Raw genomic sequence first — 14,659 nt, 5'->3', positions numbered from 1 at the left:
CGCCTGGCGCCCCCCCCGGGCCAGCCTCTACGCCAGCTCCATGGGCTTTCTCTCACCTGGCTTCGCTGTGTCAGCTACTCAAACGTGTGGCGAGAAGTGGATTGGAAGATGCAGTGCACCCCATCCTCTGAACACTGCACCGTGTAGGAGCTCGTAAGCGAGGGTAAGTAGAGCTGAAATGTGTGCCGCGGGCATGCTGGGGTTCCGGGGAGCCAGCTGACCCCTTGTTTCTGACGACACCGATGATAACGTATTCAGTCCTAAGGAGGACTTGAAATGGGTCTGCACCTGCTATATGTTTACAGTTGAAATGGTTGTTATCATGATGCAAGGAAGGTTGTTTTTAGCCTTGTAAAAAAAGGAATGAATATTAAAAACATGAACAGGCTTGTGCTGGACAAAAGATAAGCAGCATACTGAGACAATGCTGATGTTTAGCATGTTAGCCCGGTACGGGCCAGCTGGTGGAGTGGTAGTGAAGGGGGACAGAGCCCCTGTGGCCAATTGTGCAGCTGGAGCCTGGGACTTGCCGGCTTGCAAAACACACTGGGCCTGTGTGTGTGCATGCCCAAAATCCAGAGAGGAGGCTGGAGGAGAAGGGGTTAGATGTGGCCATCTTCCTTACAGGATGGTTTCCCTTTTTTTTTCCTCTCTCTCTCTCTGTCTCCAGTGAGCATGCATGCCCTAAAGCAAAGCTAAGTAAAAAGAAAAATATAGACAAGGGAAAATAAGATGAATCAAGGAAAAAATGTTGAGCATCTGAGTTATTCAGCCTTGCATAAAAGCCAAATACTGAGTTTACCTGGCCGGTTTACCTTCTTCAGTCTTGAGAACCTCACCAGGTCTTTGGCTAATGTTTAGATTATATTTTAATCTTTCTTCTTGGTAGATAAATCACTACCTTTTTTAGGGAGATTTTAACTTGTTTTGCCTTGTTTTGGGTTGTGGGACTGAGAGAGGGGAACGTAGAAACGTGGGGAACCTCCACAATAAGAAAGCCGTGGCACCATGGATGGCCTTAGGAAGTCTCTTCATAGAAACTAGGGGAACCTCACACAATAAGAAAGCCATGGCACCATGGATGGCCTTAGGAAGTCTCTTCTAAGGTCCCTCATAAACGTGCTTTTCTTTTCAAATGCTCTTACATCCAGTTCCCTCTGTCTTAAATGGGCTAATCATGAGACTAAATATAAACATAAGGACATTTTTGTAGAAGGAAAATCCTAGATAGGGAGAATTGCTGAAAGTAAAAAGTATAAATATTTGATTCCTTTGGCCTTAGGACAAGACTATTTGTTCATTTAAAGCTGGGAGTTGAGAGGCCTTTGAAAATAAATAATGCAGAAACAGGTCATTTATTACCCTCACATAGTGCAATTTGATCAGGCAAGGATCTGGTTTCTCATTTAGCCAAGAGGAAGGGATAAATATATTCTTCTTTCTTCAAAATGAAAACAACTCCATGGTGTTTTTTTTTTTCTTCCCAATTATACAGGTAATGAAGATTTATTGTAAAAATTCAAAAACCAAAAGGCATGTAGAAAATTATCCCACATGATGTTCCATTGTTAATGGGTTAAGGAAATGTCATCAGGAAGCCATAGTAAGAAATATCCTTCTCCATAAATATGGGAGCACATTAATCTCCAACTTATGCGAGGGTAAAAGGGGAATCAGGGCACACCAGGGAACAGGAAGAGCAGTGAGATTAGAAAACTAGATAAACTGTACTCCTAAGTCCATGAGTTCAGATGAATTTTACATGTCTAGCACATACAACCGTTACAAGAACTGAGGTAACATTTGTAAGACTCTCACAAGATGAACATGAAGCAAGTTATCAGTTCTCTTTTTCACTTTTTCACTGCCAAGAAATTGATAATACTCAAACTTTCAGAGTTAAAGCTGAACTCTCAAATCTTGTATTTTAAAAATGATTACAGCCAAAACCATATGAAAAGATGTTTGACATAATTATTCATCATAAAAATGTAAATAAGGATGAGATACACTAAAAAAAAACAGAAAAAATAGCTAAAATTAAAATATAAAATGTTGGGGAGAATGTGGAGGAACAAAAACTCTCTTGATTTGTTTGTGGGAATATTTTTTGTGTTAAGAGATTTTTGCTATAGGACGTTTGTGCTAACTAGAGAGACAGAGCTAGAGAGACAGAAGGCAAGAAATCACCTCCCTTCCAGGGAGGATGGCCACACCACAATCCCTTCTCCTCCATTCTCCTCTCAGGATTTTGGGCACACATGCACATGTGCCCAGCGTGAGTTTTAAGCCACCCTTTCCAGGACTAGAACCATAGTCAACTATGTGGGAGTCCAGTAGTTGGTCTCTGTGGGAATATAATGTCTTTAGACAACATTTGACAGCACCTGCTCAATCTATGTACTCTGACTTGCAACTCCAATTCAGGTATGTACCCACCTAAAATGAGAGTTTTGCTTTCCAGAGGATATATAATAAATTATTATTATTATTTAATACATTTTCCCACCTTGGAAAAAATATGTAACCAAATCGTGATGTGTAATGGTAACAGAAATGCGTAACAATGAGAAAGAATGAACAGACTACTGATACATGATAGAGATGAGAGATTCAAAAGCAGGTAAGACAAAGTAAGACCTCTCTTTGGAGCTGCATAGCGACTGCAAGGTGTGTTTGGGAGCCTTCTAGGATGCTCGAAATTCTGTATATGTTAATCCAAATGCTGTTTAATTAAGTTTATACAATATATAAAATTCATAAAGATCTTCATTGAAGATCTGTGCACTTTCAATATATAATATATGGCTATTAGTAAAATGATTTTAGTTTTTTAGTTGTTTTCTCTTTTCTAAATGTTTTGCGTGGATGTATAATAAATTGCATCTATTTCTAGGGTTACACTGTGATATCAGTACAAGATTTGTATACCTGTTATTCTAAATTGGTTATTACTCGTGTTGGGAACATTCAGAATCCTCCCTTTTAGTTACTTTATGATTCATGACATGACACGTTGTTGCCCTCTATAGTCTCCCCTGCTTATATCACCAGAAATTATCTACAATTTTATCTCCATTAATTCATATCCATGTGTTTACTCCCGTATCTCTCCCAGCCTCTGGCAGTTGCTCTTTATCCTTCCCCCTCTATAAAGGTTTTATTTTAGTTTCCACATTTGAGAGAGAGCATGTGTTATTTTCTTTCTACGATCATAATGCCCTCTAAGTCTATCCATTTAACGTAAAATGACAAGATTTTTGTCCTTTTCAATGGCCGAACAGTAGTCGTGTGTGTGTGATATTTATCCATTTGTTGATGGACACTTGAGTTTCTTCAATATCTTGGCTGTTGTGAATAGTGTTGCAAAGCATAGAAGTACATATATAGTTAAGATATACTGATTGATTTTCTTTTGAATATATATGTTGGTATATGTTGGTAGAGTTGCTGGATCATATAGAAGTTCTACTTTTAGTTAAAAGTTTTCTTACATATTGTTTTCTGTAATGGTGGTACTCATTTTCCCACCAACAGTGTGAGTGTCTCATTCTTCATATCCTTGCCAGTATTTGCAAGCATTGCTAGTTTTTGTGTTTTTGATAATTGCCATTCTTTCTTTCTTCTTTTTAAAAATTTGCTAAAGGGCATGTGCACTCACAGAGAGATATATAATAAGCTAGAAATCATCCCCTATGGGAGATGGTCACAATGTAACTCTTTCACCTCCATTTCAAGATTTAGAGCACACATGTGTATGCATCTGGAGTTTTTCTCAAGCTGCCATGTCTGGGACTTGAACCAGGCAGTTGGGGATCCAGCCACCATGCCACTGGCTGGTCCAGGTAATTGCCATTCTACCTGGGGCTAGATTATATCTTACTGTGGTTTTGATTTGCATTTCCCTGATGGTAAGTGATTGAGCATGTTTTCATATGTTCATTGGCCATTTTTACGTCTTCTTTTGAGAACTGTTTGTTCAGCTTTTTTGCCTATTTTTAAATTGGATTATTTAGGTTCTTCTTTTCTTTTTTTCTATTGAGTTCCTTGTATATTCAGGTTATTAATCCCCTGTCAGATAGAGAGTATGCATTTTTTTCCCCATTCTGTGGGTTATTTTTTCACTCTGTTAATTGTTTAATTTCCTGTTCAGAAGTTTTCTAGTTTAATATCATCTCATTTGTCTACTTTCTTTTAAATGTAAGAATGCACCAAAGACAGACAAAGAAAAGGAGGCAGTATCCCACAATGGGGCATGATCACCCTACACTCCTTCCCCATTTCTCCATCCTATGGAGCATATATGCTGGCATGTTTTTCAAGCCACCAGGGCTGGGATTCAAACCATGTAGTTAGCCATGTGGGATCTGGCTCTCCTAACTTACCATCATGCCATGAGGCTGGCCCCCTAAAGAATTCTTTTCTTTTTTTTCTAAGAGAGATTTTTTTTTTTTTTTTTTTTTGCTATAGGGCAAAATTGTGTACTTTCAGAGAGACAGAGAGAGACAGAAAGCAAGAAATTGCCCCCCTCCCCTCGGGTGGATGGCCACACCACAATCCCTTCTTCTCCATTCTCCTCTTAGGATTTTGGGCATGCACGCATATTCACCCAGCATGAGATTTAAGCCTCCAGGTCCAGGACTTTAACCGTGGTCAACTAAGTGGGAGTCCAGCAATGCAACCATTACACCATATGCTGGTCCCAGGCATGAAATATTTATGTGTTTTACGCCTATTTAAGTAACCGAGGATTTCTTTAAAGTCTATGTTTTGTCCCACTTTACTTCTTTTTTCTAATCATTGGACTACAAATTTCACTAGTTTTAATCAAGACTTGGGACTTTGTTTATTTTTACTGTATTAGGTAAAATCATTTTGTGTTTTGTTTTTTGGGTTTTGCTTTTTTAATTTTTTTTTTTTTCTGCCCGTAAAGAATCAATTCAGTACCAAGATTACAAAGAGAGGACAATTTAACCTTTGGCAAAAACAACATTCAAGAAAAATGCAAAAGTAAATAAAACAGAAATAATTAAGGCATAAAGCATAACAGGAGACTACCTGTTTTCCCGATTTTTATAGCTCCAGTGCCTTGGACCTGGACATTAACTCAGCAAGGGACCCCTGCAGAGACGGAGCGTGCCATTATTCTTCAGCACAAGGACTGGACGCGCAGGAGGAAGGACTGATTGCAACCTACCTTTAAAAAATGGTTCAGAAAGACTCACACAGCAGCAACGAAGCCAATCAATACTGCTTGGAATTAAAGAGTTGTTAGTTTTATTTTTGAAGCACACTCTGAATCTTGGTAAACTCTGACCACGGTCATCAAACATAGCAACTTGCTAAGGGAATAGTACTTTTACGGTCCAGACTTTTCATTCTTTTCTGTATCTCAGGTTAACGCCAGGTCAGACGCCAGGACTCCATTTTCTCTAACATCATGAACCATAAATAGTTGAGCTCAAGATACTCAGAAGACTCCTGAAGGGTTTGAAGAATGAAAGCAGATGGTCATTTTGGTTTCAAACTGGCTCACAGTAGTTCTCACTTTATTTTTTGTTTTATTTTGGTGTTTTTAACTGGCCTCTGTCTGCTGAATACATTAGCTTACTCAGTTGAACTGTGACCTGTGACCTCGCTCCCCTTTAAAACACAACCACTCATTTGGGTGAAGTCCAGAGCTGCCTCCAGCTTCGACCTCACACTCAGGGCTCCTTCTCACTGTTCATGTGTGAGTTACATGAGCCAGGGCTGTTGCCAGCTGCACCTGGGGCAGAGCTCTGGTTAGGGAGCAATGACTGGGAGAGGCATTATTTGTACCCTGTGTCAAGCTGTGATTGTTCACATCTGGCTGCAAACTGAATAGGGCTTTAGATTATTCTGAGAAGTTAAAAAATTAAAAAAAAAAAAACTTCTTAGTAAGAGAGGGAAGAAAGGTGGTACTGACTTATCTTGTGGTTTTCAGGCAAGCAATGAAGTCACCTTATTAATAAAGAAACATAATGAATATGTTTACATATTCATTTACTCATACATATCAAAGCTGCAAATGCAAAGGAATTAATCCAGTTAAAGTATCAGAAAGGTGGTGCTGACTTATCTTGTGGTTTTCAGGCAAGCAATGAAGTCACCTTATTAATAAAGAAACATAATGAATATGTTTACATATTCATTTACTCATACATATCAAAGCTGCAAATGCAAAGGAATTAATCCAGTTAAAGTATCCAAGTAGAATAGATATTCTTGTTTCTAAGCTTTCCTGAGAATGGTATTGATTATGATTCCACAAAGAGGTTCCTACATACAAATACACACACACACACACGTGCACATGTATGCTAATTTTGGCTATGGCTTTAAATCTAATTTCTTCATAGCAGGGAAGCAATCATGTTTCAAAATCTTACTTCTACACTCTTCTTTTCCCTTTTTTCCCCCTCTTCCTTAGCCATTTTGTGAAACATAAACAAAGAGAAGATGTTTAGAGCTCCAATTCCTATACCCAAGGATTAAAATGAAGCTGCAAATAAAAGCAGTGTGAATACTGATAGGAAAACTCGGAGACATCCTGGTCACTGCCTTTTCTTGAAAGAAATCTCCTGGGGTGAAAAGCACACACAACATCAGTTGCTATTCAAATATTTCATCTCATGCACTGCTGCAGAGCTACATAAAAATGTATGTGGCATTTATACCATTCTGTGTGACAGAAGAATAGAAACTGACATTGTAATCAGAGTGAACATTAAGAAAAACCATCACTCTGTGAGAGGTTAGACATAGATTTGAAAAGTTAAAGTAATACATAAAATATAAAATAGAAGTTAAACTTAAGAAAATAAATTATTCTCTAATAAACATGGAGCTCTGTTTTGGGTTTCCTTTTTCCTCGAAATCTCTTACCTTGCTACTTCTCCCAACTTTAATCTCCCCAAAAGCGGAGTCCTAAACCAACAGATAACAAAAAAAAAAAAAAAGAAAAGAAAAGAAAATGATAAAAGAGAGAATTGAATTGTTCTGTCCTTTTAATTTCATACAGTGAGATCATGTAAATTAATCAGATAAGGAGATGATTAAACATGTATTTTTTAACTATATAATCGAACATCCCAGAAGCAGTGCAAAAGGTTATTTTTAAACTGTCATCTTGACAGTCGCCCTTTCATCCTTTCCTTCCTTTTTAGGCAGGACCTTGCACAATACATGAGAAAACAGGAGAGCGACAGGTGTAAATGGTGGTGTGTGATGTATGAGATTGCTTCGGATACTTCTCTCCTCTGTAAGACCTCAACCCTCAGCTCAAATACATGACTTTGGTAGCACATCCTTTATTTCCTTGTGTCTTATCATTTTTGATGAGAAATCAGTGCCAAGAATAAAAATTTTGCAGGAAAGCACACATACCTTAAAGGGAGGTTATTTCTACCTTCAGAGCAAATTTTCTAGGGTGCAGTATGGTAAAAGTCATTCTGGCCTGTGATATTGAAAAAGATGATTACCATCAAAACAATTAATGTGCATTTAATGACAACCAAAAATAGTCTTCCTTCCTCTGGGGACTTTTTTATTTAGTCTAGCCTTGGGAGACTTAGGCCAATTACTTGCTGATCTTTCCTCTTGCCATGTATACATTTTGCAGGAGCCAGACGGTATCATGCAACTTGTGCTCGTAGGCTTGTGACTCCAGTTGGTCACCGTAAATCTTGTATTTGGGTCTTCTGTTACAGGAAGTGTCACAATGTCCCAATATCTCTAGTAGCCACCCTTTTGTATAGTACCCTCTCTTTGAATATGGGCTGGCTCTTAAATTTGCTTTAACTAATGTAGTACAGTAGAAATATTTGTGTCCCAATTCTAGACCTAAGCCTTAAGAGTCCTTGCAGGGGCCAGCTTTGTGGTGCAGTGTTTAAAAACAATGCAGATCATGTTGGATTCTACAAGACCAGACAGGGTCTGAACCCCTGACTTCAAACAGGTGCACTCACACATGTTTCTAGGATCCTGAAGGATGGAGAATTGGAGGGAAAAAGGATTGCAGTGTGACCAGCACCTGCCCCCACCAGGGAGGTTTTTTTTCTCTCTCTTTCTCTCAATGAACAAACACAAACTTTAAGAAAAGAGGGGCTGACAGCTTCTGCTTTTACATTCTGAGATGCCCGACTAGTGGTGAGGGATCTCCAGAAAACATTCAGAGAAACAGAAACCCTCAGACTACTGTTTGTCTTACGCCATTGAGTGCTAAGTGGTTTGTTTCAAAGCCAGGCATAACTGGCATATTTCTATGCCCTTGACTGCCTTTGCATTTTAAAGAATTAAGTAGAATTTATTTTTCACAGCTAATAGTATCAGGGCCTCTTCAGTTCTGATGTGGTTCCTCTAGCACTCCCAGGCTGCACTCAGCCTCCTAAATGGAGACTCACTAAGAGACAGTTCACTCTAAATTCAGAGGAATAAACCCACTAGTGGCTTCGAGTCTTAAGAAAAAGGAGGGTTGTACATGATTATCTGGAAAAGGTGTATTTCCAAAGACTTATTTTCCTGTTTCTTTTATTATGGCTGACTTCTTTTTAAAGAGAAAAATGTACTGATCCTAAAATGCCAGAAACTGGGAAAAAGAAAAAAAGGACTTGAATTCAGCAAACTATATCTGTATCTAGAAAACAGAATATCCTTGGAATCCTTTGATCTTTATGGGGTTAGAATAAGCACTCAAAATATTTCATCTATTCATCTGATCTCTTTCATTCCTTGAGCTTTCAACAAACTTGCAGAGAACTTTACAATGTGTCAGAAATACTATTTTCCTGTTCTGTCTTTTTCAAGATGTTAATAACTGATTAAATATAAGGTGATTAAGTTCAAGAACTGGTACTTAGATTTCTTAAAGCTGACTACATCTTATAAAGAATATATGAGAGTTAGGATGTAATTCTTTATTTTTGTGTTTATCATAATAGTGAGTACAGAGCTACTCATAAAAAAAGGGGGGAATGTAAAAATGAATGGGTGGGGATTAGCAGGTGACATGGTATTTAAGGTGCTGGACTCCCATGTGGCCAACCACGGTTGGCATCCCAAACTTAGAGACTTGAAAATCATACTGAGCGCATAGGCGTGTGTCCCCAAAATCCCAAAAGGAGAATGAAAGAGAAGGGACTGTGGCGTGGCCATTCCCTCTGGTGGATGATTTTTTACTTTCCCTCTCACTGTCTTTTTTTCTCTCTGGCGAGTGCATATACCTTATGGCAAACAGCCGTTAAAAAAAGTAATGAGTAGCTAGATACCTAACCGAACAAGCATGAATGGACGGTGCACAGTTGTGCAGGGTATAGAAAGGTCCGATGCTATGATGTATCTCATACCAAACACTTACTCGGGTATCTCCGTATAAGATAAAAGAAAGTAGTATTTGGAAGGTAAGAAGAATGTTAACGCAGTACTGGAACTTTCAAAGTCAAGAACTTTTCTTGCTCCCTTTTAGCAATTGATAATTGCCCCAACACAAAATCCTGTCTCCATGTTTAACTTAGTCCGCCCCAAATAAAATAATAATTACTCAACAACTTGACCTTTTTTTTTCCTTCAGAGTGAGATTTTTGCTATAGGGCACGTGCAATTGCTGGAGAGACAGAGAGAAAGCGAAAAATCACACACACACACACACACACACCTACACACCAGTGGAGATGACCATACCACAGTCCCTTCTCCTCCAGTCTCCTCCTGGAAGATTGGGCATGCACGCACATGTTTCCAGCCTGAGTTCTAAGCCACTGGGTCTGGGAATCAACCACAGTAGACTACATGGCAGCCCAGCATCGTAACCATTATGCCATCTGCTGGTCCCTAAACTGTTTTTCAGCATGGTTTAAGGTGGGATGGCTTCCAAGCCCAAAGGCTGTACTCCACGATGGCTCACTCATGTGGCTGACAAGTTGGTGCCAGTTGTCAGCCAGAAGGTCAGGAATTGGTGACAAGGGGCTTGGTTTTTTCTGCTGTGGCTTCTTCCTGAGGTTACATTCATCTGTCCTCTAGCCCTCAAAGATCTGAGTCACTCCAAAATATACTTACTCCTTCCCCAATCCCAAAAACTTCATCTTGAGCAAAGTTGTAGGCTTGAAATTTGGCCTCATCACCTAAATCAGATCTATATGTCGGCGAGGTGTGTCCATCACGGCTCCTTTGGATCTAAACATCTGAGAGCAAGTAGAACAAGCTAGCTGTCACTCAGATCCCCAAATACGATTGGAACCAGAGACAAGGAAAGCACAATGGACACTTCCACTCAAAACCAGAAACGGGAGACACAGGAGATTGTAGGGTAAATACCTCTTGATTTTGAACTCTGTCTGTCCCTTTTAATCCAAATTGGCAGTGATTTTGCTAATACAGTTACCTTAAAACCCTTTAGGTTTCCAACAAGCCCTTTTGGAGTTCTTCCTATTAAAATAAAATAGACAAAAGTTACAACAATAAATCTCTTTTAAAAAGACCTCCTCCTAATCTCAGCTGTGGGACAGTGTCTTAAGATTCTGAGAAGTCCTTTTTTCTAACTCAGGGGCTCTGAGAGTCATGCCTGTAAGGTCTTTAGGAGCCCTAATCTGTAGCAGAAATGATCTAGGAATTATCATCTAAAGCCTTTCAAAGAAGTTAACAAAGGGTTTTGAAACCTGACCTTAACCAAGATGCCACATTTTACAGTGCGCAACCTGATTTAATCTTTACCCTTAGGCCATTTATTACTGTGAGAATTATTTGGCAGTTGAAAAAGCTGAAAACAAGGAACAATTTTTATTTAAATGAAGAAAACACTGGGGCTAGTAGGTGATGTAGTGGTTACCTCACTGGACTCCCACATGGCCAACCACAGTTCAAGTCCAGGACCCAGTGGCTTGAAACTCACGCCAGGCTCACGGGCATGCCTGCCTGCCCAAGATCCTGGGAGGAGAATGGAGGAGAAGGGATTGCAGCATGGCCATCCCCCCTGGGGGTGATTTCTCACTTTCCCTCTCACTGTCTGTGCCTGTCTCTGACAAGTGTATACACCCTAAAGCAAAAACTTTAAAAACAAACAAACAAACAAAAAACAAATAAATAAATACAGCAAATACTGACTTCTTTACATTGATTCTTAATTTTGTTTGAAAAATAAGACTTGCTTCTTAATTTATCTTGTTCCTCCTTTCTTTGTAAAAAAAAAAAAAAAAAAAAGGTTGAAAAGCAAGTGTGAAGTTTCAACATTCCGCCTGTGGACACCCAGAGTGCGGTCCAGAAGCTTGTCAGGTATTTATTCTTTCAGCCATCCGCCTAAAATCTCACTCATTTTTCTGATTATTCTTTCTTTCGGCCATCTGCCTAAAATCTCACTCATTTTTCTGCCTGTCCCATTTTCTACAGTCGCTAACAACAATGTCCTCCATATTTTCCCAGCTTATAGTCAAAAGTTTTCTTGAGGCCCTTCAGGGTTTTTCCGGCTACCTAATCCCATAACCAATGAATTCCACGTGATTCTGCTTTTTGACACACCTGACGTTCAGGTACCAACTTATACTTTCATTTTCTATTATTGCCTTTAAAGTCTCCCTAAAACTTACTAGCTTAAACACTGTTATTTCTCCCTGTGGTGGCTGGCTTGGCAGTTACGCCTCTGCACTGAGAGTTTGCGGAAGGCCAGCAGGTTTGAAATGGATGCTCTTGTGAGAGAAGCTCTTGTGAGAGAAGTCATGGCTCGTGGCTGCAGGGATCCCAGCTCGAGGGGCTGGCTAGGGTCCTTGGTTCACCTTGTGGCTGGACACCTCACTTCTCTTCCATGCTGCATCTCTGTGGGCTTATCTTGAACTTTTCTTGAAGGTCTCAGGTAGTTAGAATTTTTATGTGGTGGCTATTTTGTTTTTCTTTCTTATTTCCTTCCTTCTTTCCTTTCTCTCTCTCCCTCTCTCCCTTTCTCTCTCTTTCCTTCTTTCTTTTTTCCTTTCCTTTCCTCTTTTCTTTCTCTCTCTCTTTTTAAATTTCCAGAAGATTGCATGCTTCTCACAGAGAACCAGAGAGAGAAGGAAGGGAAGACAGTGCCATCCCTCAATGAGGGCAAGGACTCACTGTGGTCGGCCATGTGGGATCCAGCTCCCTTCACCACCGGGCCAGGGGGCTCGCCCTATGGTAGCTGCTCTCTCAGAGCTCCCAGGGCATCTGAAGGCTCACATCATTTCTGCCTCTTTCTATTATCTAAGGCAAGTCACAAGCCCAGCCCACATTCATGCAAAGGGCATTAATAGCAGGATGGGGACTCACAGAGTGATAAATAAGTAAACAGTACACCACAATAAAAATTAATTACCAGGGCCAACAGGGGGCATGGTGGTTGGGGTGCTGGACTCCCCCCTGGTCGACTGCAGTTTGAGTCCCAGACCTAGTGGCTTGCTCTCTCATTTTCTCTCTTGTGAGTGCACATGTCTTACAACATATTAAATAATAATTTCTTTCGAAAAGTCAATTACCATAGGATAAGTGGTTCAACCAGCAATTTAACCACAACATTTTTTTCCATTTTTTCGATATTAAATTGTTTTTGTCTTTGCACTCATGCACTCACTGGAAAGAAACAGAGAGACATAAAGTGGGATGGAAAGTGAGAAAGCAAGCACCCTCCCCTGGGGGATGGCCGTGCCACGATCCCTTCTCAGGATTTTGGGCACACATGCACATGTACTTGGTGTTTTTTCAATCCACTGGGTCTAGAACGAGACTGTGCAGTTGACCATGTGGGATCCAGTGCCTTAATCTTCATTCCACCTGCTGGCCCAAAACTTCATACAAAGACAGTGTTCTTGGTGTGCACCCTAGACCTACTGAGTAAGAAACTCTGGGGAAAGGTCCACAAGTCTTTATTTATTAAACTTTCAAGGCCATTTTGATGTAGACAGAAGTTAGAGAATTCAAAGGCAAAGAAGTATATTAAACTGAATTGTGTCATATGTGGGAAAAGTTAAATTATGACCAATTAGTTAACTTTTTAAAGTTTACTTATTTATTTCTTCTGAGAGGAAAGAGAGCAAGAGCCCCCATCCCCACCCTGAACAGGGTCTTCATGCCACAGTCCATCCCCAGCCTCGGCCAGCCCAGACCACGGGCTCATGCATGCTCACCTGGCATGGTCAATGAGGTTCCAGGAGGTGAGCTCAGGACCCCACTCCATGGAGGTCCAACTATGCCACTACCTGGCCCCCATTTAACGCTTAATATGAAGCTGTTAGCTCTTATTTTTAAATGTGATATTGGTGATGAGAAGATCAGTTTTTCTATCAGTGTTCTATGACTATTCGTATACATCATCCTCTATAATAAAGGCAGCAAATTAACTTATCAGTCAAATTAATCAGCAATCCAAAACCTTAAATTAAAATATCTAAAAATTAATGAACAATTATCCTCCTTATCGCTCTACACACATGCTCACACACACACACACACACACACACACACACGTTTCTTTTTTTCTATTTCTTCTGCTCTTTTGATGTAGCTATTGTTGGCTTTTTTAGTTCTTTCAGAGCATTTTGTGTTCGAATGATCAACATATTTTGTCCTAAATGGCCCTTTACTCTCAGGGGTGTGAGTAGGGTGATGAGCATAGTCAAAAAGGAAGTTAGTGTACATAATAAACATTTGTCAGCAAACTTCTTTTCAGAAGCAACCCAGGAATGTAGCTTTAAGATAAAGATACTGAGTCACTAGGGAATTAGCAATTTATCCAAGGATTTGGGGTAGAGAAAAGATTTCACTCCTGTATTGATCGTTCTCTGTTGAACCCACTGAAATTAAGCATGTGCTGTAACTTCATGTCGCTCTATAATCTTCCAAAGTATTCAGGTGTTTGCAAAATTAACCTCTCAAAATATCACAACTGGAAATGGCCTATTGAACTCCATTAATTGATTAAATTCCACATGTCATTAGAGTGGCGCTTGTTCGATTGCCAATACAAATGACTCATGGAAGTGGTTTGTCAGGGGTGAGAGGATAGAAATAGAAAGGGCTCACATGGTATCTGAAGCACAAACCTCGTTGTGCGGATTTCTGGGCAAACGTTCTGAGGTCAAACGGTGTCTGTGACCGCAGGTGCTGGATGGGAATGCCAATGAGAGCCCTGTTCTGGGGAGCCTGGAGCCGGCCACATCTTACTGTTGCGTGTTATTTTATTTCTTGTAATTCAGTAACGTTTATGAAGCACGTGACATGTCCCAGGTGCCTGTCTACGCTGCGGATCCCCCTATCAATCCCAGGCAGCAGAGGCAGAATCACCGACCACGTTTTTCAAACAAGGAAAGAACGTTAAATAGTGAAGTTGGAATTTGAGCTTGGACTACAGAATTCAAGCTTCTAACTACACAGTGAAATGGATTTTTGTTTTAAGTTTCTTTCTTTCTTTCTTGATAGAGAGGTGCCTTTCTCTAAAGTCCCCTCTGACAAGGTAGGCACGCCATGATCTGCTTCCAGCCTCAGCCAGTCCAGTCATGGGCACAGGCGCCTCGTGACTGACCTCCAAGAAAGACCTAAACCTCAGGCTCGGGGCCTTCTCATGTGCGTTTGGCACCATCAAGTATGGGGCTGCTGCTGTCCCACCACGGCAGGCCCTGAAAGCGACTCTTTATGTTGATTC

The sequence above is a fragment of the Tupaia chinensis genome, unplaced genomic scaffold (genome assembly GCF_000334495.1).
Source record: "Tupaia chinensis unplaced genomic scaffold, TupChi_1.0 Scaffold000141_1, whole genome shotgun sequence".
NCBI classification, from domain to species: Eukaryota; Metazoa; Chordata; class Mammalia; order Scandentia; family Tupaiidae; genus Tupaia; species Tupaia belangeri.
This window is presented reverse-complemented; position numbering follows the sequence as displayed.